The sequence below is a fragment of the Acomys minous genome, assembly GCF_964271855.1.
Source record: "Acomys minous genome assembly, chromosome: 11".
Taxonomy (NCBI): Eukaryota; Metazoa; Chordata; class Mammalia; order Rodentia; family Muridae; genus Acomys; species Acomys minous.
Window position 1 is genome coordinate 23,682,892 of NC_140492.1, and position 27,399 is coordinate 23,710,290.

At 41.0% G+C, this 27,399-nt stretch overlaps 2 long non-coding RNA genes across 2 annotated transcripts in view; one reads left to right on the plus strand and one right to left on the minus strand.

Moving 5' to 3' along the window:
* LOC311608753 overlaps nt 1-15,026 on the plus strand; it is a 29,268-nt gene extending 14,242 nt beyond the window's left edge. The window contains exons 2-4 of the long non-coding RNA XR_014783142.1: nt 4,100-4,351; nt 4,931-5,121; nt 14,399-15,026. This is a non-coding gene — a long non-coding RNA (uncharacterized lncRNA). The remainder of the gene's footprint in view (nt 1-4,099; nt 4,352-4,930; nt 5,122-14,398) is intronic.
* Nucleotides 1,398-27,399, minus strand: LOC311608754. Its single transcript, XR_014783143.1, has 4 exons — nt 27,303-27,399; nt 8,811-8,984; nt 2,682-2,801; nt 1,398-1,442 (listed from the first exon to the last, which is right to left on the minus strand). It is a non-coding gene; the product is annotated as an uncharacterized lncRNA (long non-coding RNA).

A 27,399-nucleotide genomic window follows, 5' to 3' on the forward strand; every position in this document is an offset into this window, starting at 1 on the left:
CACCATGCACCATGACAGCAGCCATTTGATACAGCTGCTGTCTTAGAAAGCAAGAAAAGCTGTGATAGGTGGAGAGAAGACCAGTAGGTGCTTCTCCTAAAGTAACTGGTGCATTTACCAAGAACGTTCTGTATCGCTCCTCAGACGCCCAGCACCCCCCCCCAAAAAGAGACACTATACACCTCCCATACCCCAACTGCCAACAGTCCATCTTTTAAACTGTTCGTGTAAACTGTGAGTCTGAGTCAAGGTCTAGGAATTGCTGTACCACAAACACAAGGCGCTCCTTCATTCATGCATCAGGTGTGTACTGACACAAAACATTCTGCAATGATGCTGAAATCTCAGGGCATCCTGTGATCTGCCAAGGATCTTTGAGCATGCAGCTCAAGTACCTGGGCTAAGTTCCAGAGGTCTTTTTTTTTATCTCCAAAGACAAGTTCTCTGAAGAGCTGGCTATTTCCTTCCCTGCCTTCAGGAACATGTTTTCTTTGTTAGCTGCACTAGTCTTTCCCAATCCTCTGGTTGGCCTGAGGCAGAGCAGGTAATGGCCCTTTTGGTTGTTGGGTCCCAGAGTCGGGCTTTTTACAACTCACAACCATTTGTGCCTCACCGGCATCTTTTTCTGCCTCATGAACTCTGGAATCCTGAAACTAGACATGTGTATGTAATCATGGTTGCACTATTTACCAAACTACAGGTCATTTGGAGAGATTTCATCACATTGGTCAAATGTGGGCAGTGGTCAAGTAAAGCAGTTCCATCATTGTGATTAAGAGGCATCTTGTGGAAGAAGTATACATTGATGTTGATAATTACATAGAGGATTTATGCATAGAGACTGCTGCCAGCCCCATTTGGCGCTTTAAAGTTTAGGGCCTGAATGGAGTTGAATGCAAGTCTAGCTCCTGTAGATGTGTTCTCAATTAACTGAACCATACATAACATGGCATTATGGTAGGCAATTCGTTTTCTCTCTCCCCCTTTCCCTCCCCTTCTCTTTCACCCTCTCTCCCTCCCTCTCCCCAGCCCTGTTGAACTGTTGTGTCTCAGTAAATTAGTATCTACCACCTTGGAAATTAGGTGACCTTTTTGTGGGTTTTGACCATACAGGTGGTGTCTTCCATTTTGTTGTCTCAGTTGGGAGTATGGTATATTCTTTCACTACAGCAAGGTCTATGGAGCTTTTTTTTTTTTTTTTTTTTCTCCTCTCCATCTCTTTTCTCTCTCTAATGAATTCAAGCTGCCCAAAGAAGTGTTTTTGAACCACTGGCAGGGGCCAAATGTTTTATAGCAAAGCTGATTTAAAACAAACCTAAAACAATGCTTTTAGGGGAAGAAAAGAGGCAGGAGTAATGGGCAGTCCACACTCCTTCACAGTCTTCCCTCTGCTTGATCACGCAGAGAGATGGCTTTGTATTCCAAGAAAACAGCATGCATATCTGAAATTATAATGAGGCAATAAATATATTATGTTGTGGATAGGAAAACAGAATATGAGATTTTGCAATATGCAAACTATATGAGATCTGTGATACCAGCAAAGGAAAGAAATCATTTATTTGTATTGATTTTTTTTTCTTTTAAAACAGGATAGCCCAGAGGGTGATATATTTGTTTCTGTAAATAATGCAACAATATGAATTTAGTTTTCTTGGAGCTCAGCAAATTGGGGAGAAATGAAATCACTGTCCTTTTATTTTTTTAATAAGTACTAAATAACAAATATATGTAACAGATGCCTTCAAAACTGATATAGCAATGCTTATGTTTTTTTAGTAGATCCTACCAATTAAATTTATGTTATTGGAAGATGGCTTTACTTTAGTTTTACAATATAGGCACTTTTTCATATATTATAAACACACTCACGTAAGATACATATCATTAGTACCACAGGAGATTATTAGGCATATTGGATCCTCAGTGCTCGCCTCCCAAATGAGTAATGTTAGTCAAAATCAAAAACATACTTGTCGAGTCACAAAACAAAGTGGATTCATGCTGGAGACATGTATAATTATATGCAGGAAAAAAGTAGACTTTTAGGTCCTCAGTATTAAAAAAGCATTCAATGCAATGTGTTACAGATTGTTAAGAAGGACATTCCTGGGGAGGCAGCTCAGTGGTAAGGCACTTGTTGCGCAGATGTAAACGCCTGGATTCTATTCCCAGCATCCAAGTAAAACATTGGGTGTGGAGACAGCTGCTCTGCAGAGCTCTCTGGCCAGCCAGCCTTGCATAATCAGTGAGCCCCATGTCCCAGTGAGAGACTGGAGATGGTTCCAGAAGGACCACACCAGAGGTTGACATAGATGGTCACACACACACACACACAGTAGAAATAAAGAAACAGAGAGAGTGAGCATCAAGAAAATCAAGAGAGGCAGGGGCAGCGAAAGGGGAGAGGAAGAGAGAATTGGCTTCCCCTAGCATAAAAATTCTGTGTGTGAAAGGGCAAGCAAGTAGCTTCCTGAAATAAATAACAGTAATTACAGGAACAAGTAAAATACAGAAGCACAACGTAAGGAGGAAAGAGAAGGTACAAATTTTTACAGCCAAGCAAGGTGCAAGGGTTTTGTATTGCTGCCATAATGAATTAATGCTAGCGAGGTGCTTACAACAAACACAAACCTTGTTAATACTGAGTGGACCGGAAGACTTAAATGGCTTTCACTGACCTGCTAGCCACACGGCATTTCCCCCTGGAGACTCTAGAGGAGATTTTCCTCATTGCTTTTCAGTTTAAATGCCACCCATATTCTTGGCGTATCACCTTCTGTCTTCAAAGCCATCTGTGACTTAAGGGCAATAAGAGAAAAAGTAAAGGTACACATAACACTTCCTTGTTGGGAGATCATCTGACCATAACACAGAAAGCATGTTTCCAGAGAAAGGGAAGGTGAGCCTGGGGGACACGGTCACGCCTATCTGTCCCATACTTTTCTTCCCAGTGACCCATCATCATCCTGCAAGGTCTGACACACAACAGGTATGCAGTAGGTGCTTGGGAGTGATGGAGAGTTTAAAGACAAATCTTTCTCTCTGGAACTTCGAAGGGGCAGGATGTGACCAGTTGTCTTACAGCTTCTCCACCGTATCGCTCATGAGGAGGACAGTGAGGAGGGACTATTGTAGCCTGGTGGCCGCCTGTACCAAGGTAACATACACGAACGAGACGGCTCACAATTCTAGAGGCTAAAAAGCCCGAGTAAAATGCAGATTCCATGTCTGGTAAGGGATTTGTTGTCGTTGTTGTTGTTGTTGTTCTTGTTGTTGTTTTCTGGCACTTAGGGCCTTCTGGCTTATCCTCATTTGCAGAGGAACAAATCATGGGTCTTTGTGAACGTGTCACTCATTCCTATTGTAGCTGGCATTTGCTACTTTGTGGGTTTTTCTTTTTTCCATCCTTCTCTGCCACTTTTCTTCCAGCCTTTCAACTCCCCAACACTAGATAGGAGAGAGAGAGAGAAAAAAAAAAAAGCTAGAGAGAAATGGGGCACGGTTATCATCAGCCTATTTCCAGCTAGTTGGAGGCATCTAGTTCCTTGAGTTTGATCTTCCCCGTCAGGATCTCTAATTTTTTATTGCTTCTTCTTTGCACATGACTACTTAACAAACCACAACCAACAGCAGCCAACCACCAACCATCCAGCCACCTGTCGTTCCGCTTCCAGAAGTAGCCTGTTCTGTCCCAGGGAGCGGCTGTCGTACTGCATTTCCTTCCTCCGGAGTAAATGATGACTCTCAGGAGGTCATGGTGGAGAAATGAAGAGAGAGAGAGAGCGCTGTAGTTCTGCATCCGTCAGTGGCTGGCCTGGATCCCACGGAGGGTTGGTCCAGGTACTGCTTGCCTCCAGATGAGAACACTTCTTGCTCAGGGATGGCTAGAGAGCTTTATGGTGAGGCTCATAACATAGGTGCTAGGGCAGGTTCCCAACTCTCCGGGGGAGGTGGGGAATGAGTTTTTCATGGGGTGTTATAGCTTAGCTCTCTTTAGAATAACACTGCAGGTCTCAGATAGCAGTGGAGACTCGGGAGCTACACAGGCCCATGATGATAGACGCCAAGTGTTACATACAGTTTCTCCTTTGAGCAGGAGGATGTCTGACCCAGGCCTGGTGGTACTTCACCAGGATCAGCGCTGAACTATTGGCACTGGTTGAACAAGACCCAGCAGCTGCAATGGCAATTCCAGTGGTGGTCACCCCTTAACCTCAGAATAAATGGAGTCTCAGACAGGTCATGGTGGAGGAATGGCCAGCAAGATTGCATGACCACCCCTAAAGCCAGCCAGCCTTTATGTAGAATCTTTGGCAGTGGGGAGGTGTGTCTTAATCTATAAACAGTGGTAAGTACCTCATTTACATACAGCACGGAGGTAGGGACTGTCCCATCACAAAAAGGAGAAAACAGTATTTAATTATCCTATGTGTGAGAGGGTGACTTCTGGGTACAATTAAAGTCATATGCTGGAGGCTAGGATCTGCTCAGTACAGGGTGGGGTACTTTCAGGAATTCCCCATGCTTGCTGGTCAAGTTCCTATCAGGAAAGGGTTGGGCTTGTAATCTTCCCTGAGGGCTATGTGATGCTCCTTACAAGATTTGGGGTTACCTGATCAGGTGGAGTGAGAACTCTGCTAAAGAAAGAGAGATTGCCTTCATAGGCTGAGCACAAAATGGGTATCTGGAGAAATCAGACTTCAACCTGATCCAGCAGAGTCCCACAGAAAGCAAGCATTTATTTCATGAGTCAGGGACATTATAAACCTTAGGCAGTATATTGCCTTTGTTATGTTTAGGTATGTGCCTTCTATCCCTGCTCTCTCCAGGACTTTAGTAAGATAAGGTAAAATATTTAGATAAGGTCTTCAGAAACATCGGAGACATACAGAATATGGCATTTTAAAATACTTTTATTATTTTAAAGATTCACTGACAATGAGACAGGTTAACTCCTGGCAACACCCAGGCTGTCCTCACAGAGGATAATGAGCATCAAAGTACCTCCTTATGGAGATGGCTTCAAATGTGACAAACAAACCACTGGACAAAATTTCCTCATTTCTACCACAAACAGAATTCTGCCTAAAAAAGGGCAAGCTTGGATGCCAAGACTGGGTAAGCAAGTCCTCAATGGTTCCTACCTCACAAATATGTCTGTCAGATATACTGGGCCAGAAGGTTGAAGAAGATGCTCCAACATAATAGAGAATTTTGGGTGACTGTTCAGGCAGCAAACCATCTCTGTCTTCTTCTCATTTCGGAAGCTACTAACCTGCACTCCCGGCATACTTAGGTAATCAATTTTATTCCTTCTCAAGTCTCTCTGATGGGGTCAAAGACCAGGGGATTTAATTTTACAATTAGGTTTGGTTGTTTAGAGGTTAAGATGTTTTTAGGTCTAGATAGATGTTTTAAGCTGATAATGATGAAACAGACATTGATTTACTTTTAGATGCATAAAGATAGAAAAGATGCTCTCTTCAAGGCTGCGAAATATAAATAACTGAAACACTAAGAATGTAATATTTATATAATTATGGTATCACAGTTCTTCTTGCTATAGGTAGTTTATTGTATATATATAATAATATAAATGTACATGTAAAACACATTTAATTTAAAAAAAGAAAATAAATAAACCTTAAGCAGTGGGAAAGGTTTCAAGGGTGAATATCTGATTAGATGGGACTAGGTATGCCAAGGATACTTGATCTACATGTAACAAAACAGCCCTATCATAAGAGGGGGGAAGCAGTTATCCTATGGGTGGGGAAAAGCCTCCAGGTACAGTTAAAGGTTATTGGTTGAAAGCCAAGACACTAAGACATCTCATTAGCAGAGGATGGGTGTTCCCAGTAATCCTCAAGTGCTTGCTGAATATCGGGAAAGGGTTGGACCCCTGAGGGCTGTGTGACCCTCCTTAGAGGTTCTGGGGTCTCCAGATCAGTCAGAGAGGGAATTCCTCTGACAAGGGAATCCATTGTCTTATACTGAGGAGCTCAGAGGCTGTCAGAAAATGCCAGACTTTGACCTTAATAGCAGGACCGCACAGCCACCAATGGGGGCACTAGCATTTACATATCCTCTGAAAAGTTCCCACAATTCTAAATGTCACACATTTGCAGAAACTATCTGCAGCTGGCAAAATCGTGTCCCCACCAGAGCATGAGGCAAATCATAGTTAGCTGCTGTGAAGCAGCCCCATAGCTCCACACCTGGGGTTCAAATGAAAAATTATTCTTATATAATCTTTCCATGCTTTTTTTTTTTAAGAAACCAAAATTCTCACTACATTCTGTCTCAGAAGGAGCTAAGATAAACTCCACCTCCAGAACCAAATCCCTTCCTAAAGCCATGGCTTCATCATGCAATTACACTGGTTAAGACTTCAAGACGTGGCTAGAGAGATGGCTCAGTGGTTAAGAGTACTGACTGCTCTTCCAGAGGTCCTGAGTTCAATTCCCAGCAACTACATGGTGGCTTACAACCATCTCTAATGTGATATGTCGCCCTCTTCTGGCCTGCAGGAGTACATGCAGGCAGAGCACTGTATACATAATAATAAATAAATCTTTAAAAAAAAAAAAAGACTTCAAGGCATGAAATGAGACTAATATAGCATTCAGACCATAACCCCAAAGAACAATAAAAGCTGAACAAAGAGTTCACACAAGAGACAAGAGGAAAATAGCCTCCTTTGATCTTTTGGTGCTTGCCTCCCTAATTTATAACCTACAAAAGTGGTGGTTTTATGATTTGTGGTCTTTGGGAAGTAGTTAAGTCATTGATGGGATTAGTAATTATATTGTTCAGGGTCCTCTAGAGGAATAAATACAATTGAATGAATATATGTCAAAAGGGGGAGGGTTATTAGGCTGGCTTATATGACATGGTCTGAGCAGACCAACAAAGGCTGTCTTCATACTGGACAGCTGAAACTCTACAGCTGCTTAGTCCACGAAGCTGAATGTCTCAGTAGTCCTAAGCAAGAGCTGGATGTCTACAGGAGTCACAAAGAGCCACTGCTCCTCAGCCTCGTTTTGAAGGTGAAGAAGCAGGGTTCTGATATCAGTGAAAGAATGTGGCAGGAGCGACAGCAGCGACAGCATCGACAGGATAGATGTGTTCGCCAATAGGACATATAAGCTTACCAGCAGGGTGAATGGACTTGCCAATGAGACACAAAGGCAGAGAAGCTAAGTGTTTGCCCTCAGACCTCCTTTCCGGCCTGCCACAGGAAGGTCCTGAGCACATGGAAAGTGAGCCTTCAGACTTCCAATAACTTCAAGAAAATCCCTTACAGTATTGCCCACTGTCTACTCCAAATCCAGCCTCAACTAGTCTCCATGGTACTTTTATGAAACAGGCCTGGGAGAGCATCCCTTTTGCCATGGGAAGCACATGGATGAAGCTTTCTATGGGGAATGTGCTAAATTCACTAAATGCCAAATCTCATAGCACCTTGATCTTGGACTTCTTAGCACCCCCCTCCCAGAGCTGAAAAGCAATAAATCTCGGATGTTTATAAGAACAGTTTAAGGTTCAGATGGTTCAGATGCTAGAACCTTTAGAAGCTTGGCTAAAGACAACTATTTGCTCTACAACCAGATGACACGAAGCAGTAAGTTGTTTTCCACTTCTCTTTGTCATGTTGCTTTTGTACATTCTCTGGCAGGAAGATTCCCTGTATTACATGCACTCTCACTCTGCCAAGTCCCCTCACCTTCTCTAAAACTTTCTTCAGTTTTCTGTTTCACTCTACCAAGAAGAATAGCTACATTTTGGTTACTTAGAAATGAATCCACATTTCTCTACCCTTTTAAGACACATTGAAAAATTAATCAAAATTAAATACAAGACAAGAGAAAGGTAAAGGTCTGTGCCATTTCCTTCCATCCTCATAGACTTGGTTGAGTGCCCTGAACTTGTAGGAATGTGTTCATTCTCATGGTTGCTACTGTAATACATAACAGTGATTTAAAGCGAGACAGGGAGAAACCTGGATAGAATCCAAGTGCACGTTTTAGAAAGGGGATTGCTTGGAATTAAAGCTCCAAGCCTAAGTGTGTCTTAGACTTTAATTATGCCTCCTCATGAAATGCCCCTGAACGTCACCAGACCTAATCAGCCCTAGTTCTGGCAATGCAGAAAATTGCAAAAGTTAAACATAGAAACCTGTGAGATTAAATGTTTTTCTTGATAATAGTCTCGAATGAAGTTTATGCTTTTTAAATTCCCCTGTAAATATGTCAGCACTTCTGCTACAACTCTCTTTTTTTAATCCCCAAGCACCAAGGTCGATAAAACATTTGGAAAAAATGAATATGCTGTACATATCCCAAGATATACTGTGTGCATCTGAACAAAAGACTTGTAGTGCACCATTTTATTGAACTCTTATTTCATTTCAAGAGCTGAGAGGAAAAGAGGACCACTGCAGATCCATCAAGTCCGTGGGCTTTAATATTTACTTTAGTCATAAAGAGCCAGTGGCATGATGAGGGCTCACTACCGTAGGAGCAACTCAGGTTGTCAGTTCTAGAAAATGAAATTTTTATTTATGGAAGTTGTAAGCTCTAGAAATGATATGTATGATTTTCTGCTCCTGCTGATTTATAGATTTAATGAATTAGTCGTCACCATGTTGCTGCTTCATGCTTTTTTCTCTTTAGAAACCAAGATTTTTTTTAAAATGTCTGGGTGGAGAGCTTTATTAAAGAGACAAGGGAAAAAAACTGATTTAAATGCTTAAACTTTTCTTGAGAAAAGAAAATGAACAAATCACTGAGTTTATATAGATTTACCTGGAAACGTCACTGAGATGCTGTGGTACCCAGAAGAGAAGTACTAGTAATGACTCCTTTTCACGCATGAACACAAGTGCAGCCACTTTGTAAACATAACAGATTTGCTTCCATTGTATGTGTCTCACGAGTTCAGAGCAGAGTTCTTTGGCTACATTCCTCCACTCCATGATTCTAAACAGACAATTTGAACTTTAAATTATCAAATGTCTTGTTTAAATAAGAGAACAAGAAACAACGTGCTGCTTCCTTACTTTGAAGTTGTTTTTATGAATGAATTCTGGTTTAGTATTTTCTTTGTACAAAACACAACATGTAAAGCCACTTTTACTGACTAAAACACATGAAAAGAATGCTAACAGAAGTATGCTTATCCTTTTTCAAGCTGTGAATTTAACACAAGCATTCTTGCATTTCCTTATCTAGTATTTCTTAGTGATGCAACTTATGAATAATATGCATTTCTTTTTCAGCTAACTTCTTACTGAAAGTAGGGTAAGGAGCTTTGGTATGCTAGATCATATTAGAAATATTGGAGATCCAGGTCTTCGAAGGTGAAGCAGATTTTTTTTTCACTGAGTTCACTGATTAGAGAAGATCATAAAAATTAACTGGGTAAATAAACAATATGGCACAAGTGATGATACATATGATAAAGCAAATCACCTGGGAAGTATACCACAAAGCAACTGTTTAAAGAACGGGGCACCACCAAATTAGATGACACTGTAAGAGAAAATTCTTCCAGGGAAGCTGAAGTGGCAGTGTATTCACAGGGAATGTACAGTGGCCTTGTGTGTGATGATGCGGGAAATACTTCACTAGAGGGAACAAGTGCAAAGCTTCTAAAGTGGGACAAAGGTTGACAAATTCATCAAGCTGTGAGACTAGTTTCAAAAATGTTTAGTGAGTAAGAGAGATGTGATGAAAGAAAATTGAAGCGGTACACTGCAAACAGAGCACTTGGGTCTATAAATCATGACAGTACATTTGGGTTTCATGTTAAGAAGAGGTAAAATAAAATAATTACCTATAAAGATGTAAATGAAAGCAAACCAATATTAAGTAGAAAAATGCTACCAGCTTTGTGATTTGTAAGTCATTTTGAGAATCTCACAATAGAATACACTTAAGACTGTTCTAGTTTCCTTCTGTCATTGTGAAAATACATCATGTTCTAAAGCTAAGATGTAGGGGAAGAAAAAGGTCTGTTTTAAAGTCTGTCATTGAGGGAAGTCATGGCAAGAACTCAAGCAAACCCTTGGAGGCTTTCTTACTGTTTGCTGGCTTTCTTACTCATACTTAAGCAGTGTATGCAGTACAGGACATCTACCAAGAGATTAGGGATGCCCTCAGTGGGCTGGCCCCACCAACATCAACATCAATTGACAATTCGGACAAGCTATCATAGACAAACACGAGCAATTCTGATCTGAGCCATCCCTCAACTGACACTGCTTTCCCAGGCTGTGGCAAATTGACAGCTCAAGTAACTGGGACAAGATTATATTAAAAATAATTATATATACATTTGCTTTTATTCAGAAATTCTACCAAAACACAAAAAACACTGCGCTGTTAAAAGAAGAAAATGGAAAAAAAAAGAAGAAAGAAAGAAAGAAAGAAAGAAAGAAAGAAAGAAAAAATATGCTTCATCTTTTATTCAGAGAATAGACTATGGAAAAAATAATTAGAAGCAGGATTAGAAACACCATTTGCGATGATAAAGAAATTATGCTGATTTGGGTTGAAATGATGACAATAGAAATGCACAGAAGTAGATAGAAGTGTTTTGAAGAAAAATAATCAAAATGATGAGTGAGGGATGGACTGACGGAAAAGGAAAGGATCAAAGTTAAACTCTATTCAAAATATCATTGCCACAAAAGATAAAAAAATGATGAAGGGTGAGGCTACAGTCATAGATCAAAAAAGTGTAAAGAGACTTGACAAGAAGAAGCAAGCTTAATTGGATCCTAGATCAAAAGAGAAAGAGTGGCATTTCTAGCCATGCCAAGAAGTTGGCAGACCCTTTGCACAAAAGCTTTATATAAAACTTGATTCTCTTGTCATAACAACTATTTCAGGGATCTGAGAATGAGCCCAAAACAAACAATTAATCCAGACAATTGGTTTCTGAAAAGTTGCTAAGCTTCAGGAAAGGACAGTGATAAGCTATGACTTTCCTGCCTGGTGTGCTACTGTACTCCTTTCCCCAAGCCCTGGAGATGCTCTGGTTCTACCAGGGTAGGGCTATCTCTGGAAATGAGATAGGGCTAAATTCATCTGAACTACAGAGAAAATTTTACCATACAGGCCTTGTCCTTAAAAGGAAAACATTCTAGAAAAAAAAATGCAGGTTAAAATAAAACAAAACAAAAACCAGCCTCACAAACTGGAGGTTTTTCGACTTGGTTAGGGTCAGCAAGATGCCGGTATTCAGAAAGAAATATAAGGAGGCAATCGGGAAAATGAAATTGATATTAAAAAAAAAAAAGCTATATACAAATTCCTGATGGATACGAGTGTTGTATTTGGGCAAAGGAGACCTGTAGGGTTCAGGCTGTTCACAGAACCCTGGCTGACCCAGTCTCTATTTGTGTGTGAATCTATATGAAAGGTACAAGGATGCAGAGACATAAACTCTCCCTCAGATACAAAGGTTTCACTTTCAGAGAACAACTGCTCACTGAGGTGTGCTTTTGTCAAGGTATATCACTGTGTTTTTTTAATTTTTTATTATTAATTTATTCTTGTTACATCTCAATGGTTATCCCATCCCTTGTATCCTCCCATTCTTCCCTCCCTCCCATTTTCCCCTTACTCCCCTCCCCTATGACTGTTCCTGAGGGGGATTACCTCCCCCTGTATATGCTCATAGGGTACCAAGTCTCTTCTCGGTAACCTTGCTATCCTTCCTCTGAGAGCCACCAGGTCTCCCCCTCCAGGGGAGACATGCTGAGAAGTAATAGACCCAGAATCCAGAGTCATCAAAATGCACGCAATAAAATGTCATTTTTATCCCAGTACTCAGGAGGCAGAGGCAGGTGGATCTCTGTGCATTTGAGGCCAACCTGGTCTACAAAGTGAGGTCAGTACAGCCAGGACTATAAGAGAAACCCTGTCTCAAAAAAAAAAAAAACATTAAGAAAAAAACAAGTCACTTTTAAGCCAGGTTTGGTAGAACACTCCTCTAATTCCAGATGTGGGATACTGAAGTAGTGGATTATAATTCAAGGATAGTATTGCCTACATAATAATTTCCAGGTTAGGTGGGCTAGATAGAACAATTCCATAAACAAAATCCATCTTCCAACAATATTTGCAAGACACACAAAGAAATAAGGAAAACAAACAATACTAGAAGGACTTTTTTTTTTTTAATCAGTAAAACTACTGAGTGGACCAAGGTATTAGATTTGGTAGGCAGACACTTCAAAGCAGCTATTATAAGTAAACGAGAGAGCTAGAAAGATGTCTTGGAGGTTAAGATCACTAGCTGCTCTTCCAAAGGTCCTGAGTTCAATTCCCAGCAACCACATGGTGGCTCACAAACATCTATAATGAGATCTGGCGCCCTCTTCTGGTCTGCAGGTGTACATGCAAGCAGAACACAGTAAACATAATAAATAGGTAAATCTTGCCGCCACCCCTCTATCTCTCTGTTTGTATGTCTCTGCTTCTCTCTCTCTTTCTGGGGTACCTCTCCCCCCGTCCTTTTCTACCCATGCTCATTTAATAAACTCCTCTATAATGTAAAAAATAACAAAATAAAATAAATAAGTAAATCTTTTTTTAGAAAATAAGTAAACAAGAATGAAGAAAGGAATCTGCAGTACAAATTAGGAGAAATTATAATGAATGTGATTTGACAGGTGAAAGAACTGAATTGAAAAAGAAGGAATTATATAAAGGCACCAAATAAAAATTCTGGAATTTCAGCCTGGTGTGGTGCCATACACCTTTAACCCAGCACTGGGGAGGCAGAGGCAGGTGGATTACTGTGACTTCGAGGCCAACCTAGTCTACAAACCCAGTCCAGGACATCAAAAGGCTAACATGAAGAAACCCTGTCTCAAAAAACAAAAAAACAAACCAAAACAAAACAAACAAACAAAAAATTTTGGAATTTGTCCAGTTTAGTCTACAAAGAGAGTCCTAAGATACCCAGGCCTACATAGGAGACCTTGTCTCAAAAACAAAATGAAACAAACCAAAACAACAACAGAAAGAAAGAAAGAAAGAAAAAAAGAAAGAAAGAAAGAAAGGGAATATAAATAAGCAGAAAGTATTAAAAAGGCTAAATTAACAGCCTGATTTTATGATCTTATTTTATGAACTTTCCTGTGTGGTGCCAGGGAGCCATGGGACAGGAGAAGGGAGCTGGCAGGCGTAAGAGGGTGGTCGTGGCCTCTCCAAACCCTAGGAATCTCGTCATAAGATTCGCAGGAGTAGGGACCACTCCCTCTGCCTCAGGCCTGCAGGACCCTGTGACCCCCTCTGCTCCACAAGGAGGTCACTTAACCTGGTAGCCTGGTTACACTTCCTCACCCTGTACTGGGACCCACAGCACCTGGAATTCCTCCTTATGCAAATGAGGCATTCCCAGCAACCCTTGCCAAGGCCTCTACTCACCCTCCAAAGGTTTAAGGAGCCCTTGTCCCCACCCCGCATTAAAAGAGCTGTCTCCAAGAGTCTGTTCTGGTTTTGCTCAAAGCCATTCAAGGTCTTAGGCTCATTGCTCTGTCAGGGGCCCAAAAGGGAGCCTGTATGGCACTCCTGTAGGTTTGCAATTTTCCAGATTTTAAAAATTAGAAGATACAGACCAGTCAGACAGTTCATGGGAAAAGGTTTTTGCTATACAAACTTGGAAACCTTAGTTCAATCTCAGAACTCTCAAACGGTGGAAGGAGAGATCGTATTTTGCAAAGTTTTTCTCTGGTCTCACACAGTGCAACCATACTGCGCCCCTACACACGTCATTCATAAAAATACATGCACAATAATAATAAATAGATAAAAAATTTTTTAATGTGAATGGCAGAGGAATTCTTCCCAAAGTTGGTTGGCTGGTACGTGTGATGCTCAGAGAAGCGGACTAGTACACCTGGCTCTGTGAATCATCTCAACTGCTCAGGGACAAGACAGACCGGAAGATCTCAAGGCTGAGCCTTGATTCTATGGAGAATGTTTAACCAGGGAGTACTGCGAAACAGAGTGGGCACAGCCCAACTGTGCCAAGAGCCGCTGAGAGACTGCACGAGACGAAGACAGAAGAGTGTCTGCTGGCTTTGACAACCTGAAGATTGTTCCTGACGTTAATTAGAGCCTTTTCTGTGAAACGATGACAGGAGGCAGGAAAGGGGCATTTAAGTGAGTGAGCAGAAGGCGAGACGGGGTTTAACACAACCTCCTAGAGCAGCGGCGCTTTGTAAGAGGAGCTACAAAGCAGGTGATAGCAGAAGGAGGATTTGAATAAAGGAGAAGTTCAAATAAATGTGCTTCCTTGGTTTTATTTTTAATGTGGTATACTAAAAGGAGGTTTGTTTTGTTGTTTTGTTTTGTTTTGTTTTGTTTTGTTTTTGCAGGATTGTGGGAAAAGAAACAAAGGGATCAAGAAAGTGGAAAAGGGAAAAGCAAAAGAAAGGCCAAGAGAGACGGCGACACAGCAAGAGGAGGACATGACTTGAATCCAACAGTGGCCAATTCCCCTGGCTCTTCCAGAGAGAGGTCCTTTAGGTCAACCTACACTTTAAAGAATTGCTAAGAGAAGTCTCCATCAGGCTCAGCAGAAGTCTGAGTACCTTCCCACATCTGGAAGATAAAGATCTGTGGAAAATAAAACCACTTTGTGTTACTGGCTTTTGCATTTCCCTATATTAGGCTTTGCAGGCACACCATCCTCACACTTCCACACACCGGCTTTACTGTCCAAGTCAAGCACGTTGGTATTCGTTGTAATTTACACACACACATACACACACACACACACACACACACACACACACACACACACACGCATGAGAGAGAGAACACCAAAACTGAAGTAAAAAAAAAAAAAGTCAAACACCTTTAAATTGTCATAGTTCATTGTAAATACTGGTCCTCTCTTGTGCTTTCTTCGTTGTTGTACTTCAGAGCAGCAGAGCTTTTAGCTATTCTGGGTTTTTTGTTTTACCAAGAAGAGACTTGATACCCTATGAGCATATATGGGGGGGGGGGGGAATCCCCCTCAGGAACAGTCATAGGGGAGGGGAATAAGGGGAAAATGGGAGGGAGGGAAGAATGGGAGGATACAAGGGATGGGATAACCATTGAGATGTAACAAGAATAAATTAATAAAAAATTAAAAAAAAAAAGAGCAGCAGAACTATGATTTCCCAGCCGATGCTCTCAGGTACTCACGTTCTGCTTCCAATTGATTTGTTTTGGCATTTGACTACGTAAAAACACTTTCTTCTATAATCAAGTTCTAAAATTCCTTGTAAAGATAATTTATCAGCCCTCTACAAAATTGGCATTCTTCTTTCTAGCACTAGCTGGCATATAGTCCCACTCTCATGTGGTCTGATTAATGCCAAGTGTATTTGTTCCCGGTAAACCTCGACAGTTTTCTCTATAAGAGGGACTTTTGTAGAGTAGCCAAAAAAAAAAAAAAAAAATCTTTATTTTGTGTAAAAATCGCAGGTGTGTGTGTTAACGGCTATTATTGTAAATTGGAACACCTGCGAAGAAGTCTGTTTTCCAGCTTTTGCTTCAAATCCAGATGCAGTTCACTGTCTCCACCCACCCCCAACTAGCGCCACTGAACACTGCTTGAAAGAGTAAGCCAATATTCTCAGCTGCTTTGAAGATTCCTCCAATTTAGCTTTTAGAGAAGAACTTCCAGAACCTGAGAAATTATTTTTTTGAAGATTTAATCAAGAAAGCATCTGGTAGTCTAACAGGACCAGGCATTAACTTTCATGCTTTCCTTCTCCTTTTTTAGTGTCAGAGCTCATACCTTACACTGTTTGGTTTGTTTCTTATTTTGTTTAAAAGTATAGTAATATACATATTTATGCCCACAGAACCACAAGATGGTTAAGAGAAAACTGATTTACGTAGTTCCATGAAGTATAAAATACACTACATTTGAATTTTTACCTAAAAAAAAAAAAATTGGACATAATATCAATGAAATATTTTTTAAAATAATTTATTTAACTTTATTTTATGAACACTGATTGGTGTTTTGCCTGCATGTATGTGTGTGTGATGGCATCAGATCCCCTGGAACTAGAGTTACAGACAGTTGTCAGCTGCCATGTGGGGACTAGGATTGAACCTGGGTCCTCTGGAAGAGCAGCCAATGTTCTTAACCCATGAGCCATCTCTCTGGCCCCAAAATAAATATTCTTAACTGAAAATACTCTCAGTATAAAATAAAAATAATCAGGTTTTGCTATTGTTGCTGTTGCAGGAGACGTGTTTTTTGTTTTTGTTTTGAGACAGGGTTTCTCTTGTGTAGCTTTGGCTGTCTTGGATTCACTTTGTAGTCCAGACTGGCCTCGAACTCACAGAGATCCACCTGCCTCTGCCTCCCTGACTGCTAGTATTACAGATGCTCAGCTCAGTATTCTTTTTGTATAAATATAATTAAGCATAGGTCTGTATGTCTACTTACTAGATGCACTTAAAAATAGCCTAGTGAGCGGATTATAAATGTACATTCTGTTGGTGGTCTACTTATTTAGTTACTTACTTATTTATTCATTCGCATTTGTGTGGGAGAAGGATGCATATAGAGATTAGAGGACAACTGTGGAAATACGTTCTCTTCTCCACCTATGTGGGTGTTGGGGGAATCAGATTTGATTCAGGTTGTCAGACATGAAGAAATGTACTTTTACCAGCTATTACACCAGCCCCTGAAAGATGATGTGAAATTTTCTCTAATCTCATAGGTAAAAAAATTCCAATATTTTTAAATATTTCAGAGCAACCTATTACGTTCTTACTATACCCATTATGTTTCTATGACAAATGAAGACCTTTGTGAGCTAAAACCCTAAAAACAATTCCAAAGACAGTCTAAAAGAGAAATCTGATTGACAACAGTAGGAGTCAAGTTACAGACTGATGAAACAGATGTCCAATACGAGGATGGCTTGGCAGCCAACAGAGAAAGGCATGCATCTTCAGCTCTAACCAAGACAAGCTGAGAAGTGCCAAGCATGATGGAGCACCAACAGCAACCATCCGTCATCTTGTGAAGCCATTCAAAAACACAGTCCAGAGCCCATTAGGCCAAAGCACAGCATGGACTGATAACAGAAACCTAGCAGCATCCTGGAAAAGAGCCGACAGCTGGGGTCATGGAAAATACGCCCTAGGTGTTCAGGCTCCATGGCCACAGAAGGACATGGTCTGGACACATCTGCCCCCCTTTCCTTATGATGATGTAACAACAGAGCATAATGTATAAAGCAGAGATCCACCTTTAATTACACGTTCAACAGCCTGACATCTCGATCTTAAGAGTTCTCAGCCTGATAGGTGTGAGCAATAAATCACTCTCGTTTACAAATTATCCAGCCTGAGGCTTGTTTTTCATAGCAGCCTAAATGGATGAAAGCAGTAGGAAGGATATTAGGGGTCTGTGGCTGCACTTCCTCCAGGATTACTAGCTGCATGCCTTTGGAAGCTAGGACCCAAAGGGCTAGCTTGCCTCTTAGAGCCCACCAGCTGTGCAGGGGAAGGCAACATCATGGAGCAAGGGCACATGCAAATAGATTTGTATCCATTGCTGTCCTGAAAAATTACCACAAACCTGGAGCTTAAAGCAAACACCCATTTATTGTCTGTCAAACGGAAAGGTCCAAAGTCTGAAGTATAGTTCATTGCTTGAAGACCAAGACATCCAAAAGACTATGTCCTTAATCTCTTTTGTTTGATTTTTCTGCTCCTAGGTGTTACTTAATATTACCTTTTTGTAGCCCGGTAGTGGTACACACTTTTAATCCCAGCACTCAGGAAGCAGAGGCAGGTGGAACTCTGTGAGTTGGAGGCCAGCCTGATCTACAGGGGGAATACTAGGACAGCCAAGGCTACACAGACCTTGTCTCAAAAAAACAAAAACAAAAACACCCTTTTTGTTTCCTTCTCCAGTCCTCAAAATCACTAATGATAGTCACATCATTTTCTCATTGTTTCTCTCTAGGTATGCTTCTTCTTCCACTTTGAAAGGTTGAAAATATATATATTTTAAAAAAGAAAAAGAAAAAAGAAAAGCTTGGGTTGAACAGGAGGTCTGCTGTGAGCTTTCATCTCCTAGAAATGCGGAAGAAGCCATGGCCACGAAGGTTCATGTAAACGGCTACGTAAATGTGACCTAAACCAGCATGGCACCCGTATACAGTCTCATAAGGAAGGGGAAATCGCATGACACCTTCAGACCTACCCAAAGAACTACAAGCAACTAAGGAATGCTGAGAGTGAGAGAAATAGTCTTCCCCAGGGAAAAGCCCCCAAATTGAAATCATATACATACAGGTAAAATCAAATGGACAGAGCAGATTGTAAAAAAAAAAAAAAAACAACCCAACATTTGTAATATATACAATGTATGCTATGTATAACATATAATATATAATCTGATATATTATGTTAATGTTCTGTATTATATAAATATGATATATAAAATAAAAATATATAAATGTGTTTATAATAAATTATACATAATATGTACGCACGTTTATTTATTTATTTATCTTTTGTTTTTCGAGACAGGGTTTCTCTGTGCAGCCTTGGCTGTCCTAGACTCATTTTGTAGACCAGGCTGGCCTTGAGCTCACAGCGATCCGCCTGCCTCTCCCTCCCAAGTGCTGGGATTAAAGGTGTGCGCCACCACCGCCCGGCTTTTAAGGTTTGTTTATTTATTTATCTATTTATTTATTTAGTACAGTGTTCTGCCTGCATGTGAGCCAGCAGGCCAGAAGAGGGCACCAGATCTCATTATAGATGGATGTGAGCCACCATGTGGTTGCTGGGAATTGAACTCAGGACCTCTGGAAGAACAGCCAGTGCTCTTAACCTCTGAGCCACCTCTCCAGCCCTTGCACACACATTTATAAACACATGATATATACAATTAAAGAAATAAAGGCTATGATTGTGAGAGAGCAAAAGAGGAAAGTGGGGTACCGTATTATTTTTCAATTTCAAAAAATTAACAAAAATATTATTAAGAAAAAAATGAGGAGTTGGCTGACAATAATAATCTTGCCATCTTAATGTCAACCAATTAGCATCAACAACTGCATGTACCAGCTTCAGTCACAGGGTCTGCATCCCACTGTATTTGCAAATTCAGGCAACTGCAATATGCACATTTAAAGAGTCATTCTAGGTATTCTGACCAAAACAAAACAAAACAACAACAACAACAACAACATTAACAAACAGCCATGGGCATAGCTAGTAGACAGGATTAACCTTCAGTTGAATGAGTGAACCAGCTTTCTAAGGCAAACCTATAAACCAAGTTGATGTCACTTATCAAACCCTTTCAAAACTGCGCACCAGAGGTGTTTGTGCAAGCCAAGTAGAACAGGGTGTCTGGGATAACTGAGCCACATTCAGAGATGTGAGGCCATCGGTGAGAGAGGAGCTAAAATGAGTCAGGGCTGCTGGAATGAGAGTTTGGCCCTTTGAACGTCCTCTGTGCTGCGAAGAGGTGCATGCCGCCTAAAGGCAGATCTCAGCGGACACACAGTATTTTTTCTACTCATAATTTACTTATAGTGGCAACTTTTTAGGCATCAGGCACGATGCAAGTGAAAGAATTAGATATTGGGGGGCCCTTCAGACTGCATCATAGAGGAGATTTGTGTTTACTTTTTCCAATTAAAAATAATGTTCCTTGAGATTACTCAGACTTTGGAAGTCAGTTCACAAATGTGGGTAACAGAAGGCTTGGTCTTGGTTTGTTGCCTAAAAATAAAATAGCAGCAGTGATAATTCTTGTAAAACGTTCCCTAGGAAAGTTTTACCAACTGCCCAGCAACAAGAGGAATGTGGTTCCTCTCACTGAGTCGGGCTGGATACTCTGGTATGAGTTTTGATGTCCACTGATACTTAGTGTGGCATTATTAATTAGTGGCGCCTTTCGGAGTTGTCAGGTTATAAGAGATATGTCGAAGCCCATTAAGAGCTCTTTATGCCTGTCTTCCTCACAAATAAACAAACTACCTGAAGCCAAGAATCTCAGCATTATTACAGGATGCCACAATAACTGATATCCTGTATGTCATCCACTATGACTACTAAATAGATAAATAAATGCCTACAGGCTCCTGTGTCCCTGTCAAGTACCTTAAGGAGTCTGACTTCAGGTTATACCTGAAGAAACAATAGACATGTACTATACCTGAGACTAATTCTTAAAAAGTGAAGATAAATGAAAGTATATTTTCTTGAATGAAGATGCTTCCACTTTATAATGACAGAACATAAACATATTTAATTAATGACTTTAATTTACTTAGAGAAAGTCTATGAGGTTAAAATTACAATAAGTCCACTGTTACCCTTTGTGTTAATTTTCTCACCTTAGTAGCTCTGCAGTCATTGACTGCAGTTTTCTGGGATACAGATAATCTCCTACAAAAATGAATCAACACTGGGAGTGTGTTATGCTGTGAACTTTGTAAAGTTCACACTAATTTTTTTGTCTTAGTTTTACTAATCTAAGATTATCCTCACTAAAGACAACTTGGAAGGTTCATTTGATGTCTTTTGTAAGATTAGGCAGATTGTATGAAATCCATTTTGCAATCTGGAATGGCCAGCCATATCACCCATGTGTGTTTCTGAGTGGTGTTTAGTCCATGGTAACACGTCCTGTTAGAACTCTGCTGTGCCCTACTCAAAGCTGCTGTTGTAACATTTAGAAAAGTGAAATTTGGAAAACGTGCATACGTCAATCATTCTTACTATCTTGTGACAAGTGGAGACTTATTTCTTTCTTTTCAGGTCATGATACACTTTCTGTAGAATGTTAGGGCCCTTAAAACTCAGTGTGCAAATATGTGGAGGATAGTACATTAAGAATGTTTAAAAAGGCCAGGAGGTGGTAGTGCATGCCTTTAATCCCAGCACTTGGGAGGTAGAGGCAGGTGGAACTCCATGAGTTCAAGGCCAGCCTGGACTACACAGAGTGAGTTCCAGTGCTGGTACACAGAGAAACTCTATCTCAAAAAACCAAACCACATAAAACAAAAATTAAAAGTCTAAAGCAGTAATTTTTGTTTGTCTTTCTTTTTAAAGATTTATTTATTTATTTATTTATACAGTATTCTGCCCACATGTGTGCCTGCATGCCAGAAGAGAGCACCAGATCTCATTGTATAGGGTTGTGAGACACCATGTGGTTGAGGGGAACTGAACTCAGGACCTTTGGAAGAACAGACACTGCTCTTAACCTCTAAGCCATCTCTACAGCCCCAGTAATTTTTTTTCACACAGCTCATGACTTTGGGAAATTTTTAGAAAGATAACATAAAACAAACAAACAAACAAACAAAAAAACCCCAAATACTAAACAAACAAAAAACCAAAAACAAGAGGATGGAGAGAGGACAGGTTACTAAAAGTGTTTGCCACACAATCAAGTCAAGTAAACTTCAGATGCTCTGAGCCTACTCAAATGTTATGTGTGTATGGGGCTTGCCAATAATTCCTGCCTCGGTAAGGGAACATGGGGAAACTTCAGAGTACGAAGAAAGCTGGCTAGAGAAACTAGCCATGTTGACCAAGCTCTAGGCTTAATTGCCTCAAAATAAATAAATAAATAAGTAAATATAAATAAGAAAGAAAGAGAAGAAAAGAAAGATCAACTGAATGTTGTTTCCAGTGTCCATCCAGGACCTCCACATGCACATATACCCACCCATACACTTAAGAAAAGAGAGAAAAGTACTGGGAAATGTATTATCTTTTCTAAGTTTCTAAATTAATCTAAAGCATACTTTGTATGTGGTTCAATAATACATCTGATGACACAACTCCCACTTACATTTCCTGCTTGTTTTGTCCTCTGTAGTGTGGGACTCTGCTGGGTAAGTTAGAAATTTGACTTCTCCAGATATCTGTTTTGTACTATGAAAGTGGATTCCCTTTTCTTTCTTTCTTTTTTTGTTTTGTTTTGTTTTGTTGTTTTTTTGTTATGTTTTTTGAGACAGGGTTTCTCTGTGTAGCCTTGGCTGACCTAGACTTTGTAGACCAGGCTGGCCTCGAACTCACAGAGATCCATTTGTCTCTGCCTCCTGAGAGCTGGGATTAAAGGTGTGTGCCACCATGCCCAGCCAAAAAGTGTCATCTTTTTTGTTTTTCGAGACAGGATTTCTCCATGTAACAGCTCTAGATGCCCTGGAACTCTCTCTGTAGACCAGAATGGCCTCAAACTCACGGAGATCCTCCTGCTCTTCCCGTTTCTTAACAGGGTTCTCACTCTGCCTGATCTGGTAAACTCTGATCTTGTCAGGAGTGTCTCTAGCCCTAGGGAAGATCACAGGCCCAACTCTTTCCTGGTAAGGAACTTGTTCAACAAGCTGAAAATTCCTAGAAGTACCCCCACTTTATGCCGAGGAGATCTTATCCTCCAGCAAATGACCTATAATCGTGGTTAGAAGTCATTCCTTCACACATAGGAAGTACTTGTGATAGGACCCTGTGCTACTACATATAAATGAGGTACTATACCACTTCATGTAAATTAAGTATCCTGGTAGCACCCTTAGCCCTAGCATAGCAGACAGATTTAGTCTCAAAACATTTCCCTGTTGCCCATGGTTTATAAATAAAGGCTGGCTGGCATGCTGGGGGGCTCTCTTGGTCACCATTCCTCCACCATAATTGTCTGAGACTCTTATTTGGGGCGGAGATCACTGCTGGACTCCAGGTGGACAGGCAGGAGAGGCAGAATTTCCTTTGCAACCACTGGCGTCTACTCTGCCACTGCTGCTAGCTCGCCAACCTCATCCCCACCTCTGAGAAGCACCACTGGGCCTGTGTCTCACCGGACCTGCCTGCAGAGTAGGTTTCAGACATCCGCCTGCCTCCTCTGCTGTGATTAGCACAGCAGCTCAAACAAGAAGCTGCCACTTTCCACCTCCCCCAGAGAGACTGGGAACCTGGCCTAGTGCCTGGCCAAGATCCTCAGCCTAATTTGCTCTACCTACCCATGAGCAAGAATCAGGACCTTGGGACGTTTGATCTCAAGGTTCTTCATTCTCAGCAGAGGCAAATGCCTACCAGGTGCTGAACATTATAGAATGCATAAATCCTCAACAGCATGCCTTTATTCCCAGCACTAGAGGGGCAGAGGCAAGTGGATCTCTGTGAGTTCAAGGCCAGGTTGGTCTACAAAGTTAGTCTAGAATAGGCAAGGCTACACAGGGAAATCCTGTCTCAAAAAACCAAAAACCTGCCCCGTATTTGACCACATCCCCTGGATGGGGAGGCCTGGTGGCACTCAGAGGAAGGATAGCAGGCTACCAAGAAGAGACTTGATACCCTATGAACACATACAGGGGGGGGAGGTCCCCCTCAGTCACAGTCATAGGAGAGGAGAGTAGGGGGAAAGTGGGAGGGAGGGAGGAATGGGAGGATACAAGGGATGGGATAACAATTGAGATGTAATATGAATAAATTAATAAAATATATTTTGAAAAAGGAAAGAAAAACCAAAAACCAAACAAACAAAAAGTCCTGCAAAAGTCCTGCTGGATGTAAAATTTGAATGGAGGATACACAATGAAAATGGAGAAGTAAAATGTATATCTGTCATTTGATTTTAGCATGTATTAAGAGAACTAGAAAAATCTCTTTCCAGAAGTGGAACTGATTACTGTCAATTGGGGCTTTCTTAACATAATGAGAGACCAGGCTGGCCTTGAACTTACAGAGATCCACCTGCCTCTGCCTCTGAGTCCTGGGATTAAAGGCGTGTGCCACCACGCCTGGCTTGCTTGGCTATTTTTACTAGAATGATCACTTCAATAAGTACAGAACTCTCACAGCATCCAGGTTGATTTCTTTTACCGCTTGCGAGACTGAATTCAGTTGACTATAGAATAGTGGTTACCTGCCCCTTCTCTTCGATGACCTGAGGCTTTCTTTTTAATGATTGTTTGTTTTTTGTTTTTCTTTTCCTTTTTTGTTTTGTTTTGTTTTGTTTTTTTGGTTTTTCGAGACAGGGTTTCTCTATGTAGCCTTGGCCATCCTGGACTCACTTTGTAGACCAGGCTGGCCTCAAACTCACAGCAATCCGCCAGCCTCTGCCTCCCGAGTGCTGGGATTAAAGGCGTGCACCACCATGCCTGGCTTGACCTGAGGGTTTCTTAGCTTTCCCTTTTATGAGTTGAGATCTGAGACACTGATCTACTATATTTGAATTTTACTCATCAAACCAGACTAGGAAGATCAGAACAAGATAACGCAATCATGAGTTACTGCTAATTACTAAGGACAAGGGTCTGGCCTGTAGACCAAATTTGATCAACTTTTTCTTTTGTTACCTTCAAACCAGTCAAAATGACTTTAAATGCTAGAAACAAAAAACACACTCTTTTACAATACATAAAAATTATGTAATACTGGGAACCCACTCAAGAATTTTTAAAACACAGATATGCACATTTTTTTAAAAGCATGATCTCTGACCAGCTCTGCCACTTAATGGGACAGATGACTATGTATGACAGGGACCCTTACGCCCCCTTGCCTAAAATTGTTATCATCTGGCTTATTCTGGAGTGAATTACATCACTCCTAAATTTATATGTTGAACCCTTGCCCCCTAATGTGACTGTATTCCAAGACTGGGTCTTTAAAGAGGCAATTAAACATGGATGAGGTCATAAGGGCAGGGAGGGGCTTTCGTAGATGCTGTGTCTGCCTAAGAGGAAGTGAGTTCAGAAGCGTGGCTCTGCAGAGAGAACATCACACAAGGACACAAGCAAGGAGTCCCTGCAGTCCAAGGAAAAGAGGGGTCCAGAGAAATGACACTAGGCAGGGTTGACTGAGGGTGGCTATGCTCCACAACTGTGAGAAACTAAATTTCTGTTGTTCAAGTCATCCACTTCATATGTAGCACCACAGCCTTAGCAGACGAAAAGCACGGCCCTCTATAAAATGTTTGTCACCTCCTGACCAAGGAGGACAGGAAAACCCTAAGGGTCACATTGCTCTTATTTGGAATTATCCAACCCAAACCGGAAGCCCTATTCTACAAGGAAAAGGGGGGGGGGGCAATGGCAAGGCAGAAACTTCCTGCCTTCCTCTATGGAGAGAACAGGCTTGGACTGAGCTTGGTGGTACATGCCTATAATCCCACACCAGGGAAGCTGAGGCAGGAAGATTACCAGAAACTCAAGGCCAGCCCAGACTATGTAGTGAGACTTTAGCAATATCAAGAAAGAAAAGTAAACTCAGCTAACATAAAATAAATAAAATAGACTTTAGGATGGAAGGAGGCATCTTTGTGCCTAATGCCTTATAGTTGATCTAGTTCTGTGGTAAACCCCTTTCTCTGTATTTGCACCCCTGTGGCCCTGCGAATGTAAGTGTTGGGGCCATGGGTGTAGGTTTAAGGGGACACATGGGTAAGTATCCCTGTCCAGTCTATCTATTAATGCAGGATTTGTTTGTTAGTCTTCTGAGTAGATGTTTATTGTTTTCTTAATTATTTTCTGCTGATTAAAAAATTGTTCCTTAATATTTTAGATTCCTTTGAATTTTTTAATTTATGATTTTTAAGTCCAAACTGAATCTCAGGTGATTGCGCTTTATTGTAATGCCCACCACATGTTTTGTTACACTTTCCTTCTTTCACCAGTGCCAGAAAGACACAGGAATGTAGCCCAGACCTGACTGGTAAACAAAGGATGCCACGTCTAAAGCCAGGCATGGTGGCGCATGCCTTTAATCCCAGCACTCGGGAGGCAGAGGCAGGTAGATCGCTGTGAGTTTGAGGCCGGTCTGGTCTACAAAGTGAGTCCAGGACAGCCAAGGCTACACAGAGAAACCCTGTCTTGAAAAACAAAAACAAAAACAAAAAAACAAAGTGCGCCACACCTAAGCATCTGGCTATTCCAAGTGCTCCCTAGAAGTAGGAACCTCGGGCTGGTTTTGAGTAACAACAACAACAACAACAACAACAATATATATATATAAAAGCAGAAATGCTGCTCATGGTCAAGTCTAATTAAAACAACAAGAAAAGGAGGGCACTGGCCTACATCTGTAGTCCTAGCTACACAAAGGCTGAATGGCAGAGGATTGCTTGAATTCAGAAATTTTGAGGCCAGCATAGGCAACAGGGAAAGGCCCTATCTCTAAAACCAGCAACAGCAATAAAATAATCTTTATATGAATTTGATTACAATGAGTATTGGCTAATATGTGTGTGTGTGTGTGTGTGTGTGTGTGTGTGTGTGTGTGTGTGTGTGTGTAATTCATATTACAATACATTTAGAATGGTCTACTTTTCTTGTTTTCAGTCTCACAGGCTTGGTGATCACCTAGTCTAATCTAGTTCATATTTGTTTTAGTTTTTATTGCTGTGATGAAGCACCATGACCAAAGCAACTTGGGAGGAAAGGGTTTATTTCAATTCACACTTGCAGATAATGGTCTACCACTGAAGAAAGTCAGGACAAGAACTCAAACACAGCAGGAATCTAGCAGAAGGAGCTGATGCAGAGATGATGGAGGAATGCTGCTCACAGGCTTGCTTCTCCTAACTTGCTCAGCCTACTTTCTTATAGAACCACCAGCCCTAGAATGGTACCACCCACAATTGGCTGGCCTGTCCCCCATCAATCTCTAATTAAGAAGATGCCTTTTAGGCAGATCTTATGGAGGAATTTTCTTAATTGAGGTTTCCTCCTTTCAGATAACTCCAGCCTTTGTCAAGTTGACATAAAACTGGCCAGCACAATCAACTCCTTGTCAACTTGACACACAAACACTTTACTGTTAACCCTTTCATTTCTTGTTCTCCAAGACTGCAAATTAATATCAACATGACCGTATAGAAATCCCAAATTTTAAAGTCCCATGTCTTTAAAAATCAAACACTTAAAACTTCTGTCTCTTAGAAATAGCCAGTCTCATCTGGGCGTGGTGGCACATGCCTTTAATCCCAGCACTCAGGAGGCAGAGGCAGGTGGATCCCTGTGAGTTTGAGGTCAGCCTGGTCTTCAATGCAAGTCCAGGACAGCCAAGGCTACACAGAGAAACCCTGTCTCAAAAACAAAAATAGCCAGTCTCTTTTAAAAATCTAGCCTTTTAAAATTCAAAGTCTCTCAATGAATGAAAAATGAAAAATAATTGAATAAAATAAATTAAATACTTTCTTACTTCAAAAGTGAAAAACAAGGGAGCAGTCACAATCTAAACAAAGCAAAATCAAACTCCAAAAGTATAAATAACCCAATATTCAACTACCTGACACTCACGGAGTATCTTCTGGGCTCCTCCAAGGTGAGTCACTTCTCTCGGTTCTCCGTAGCACACACAGCTTGCCTTCTAAACTTGGGCAGGC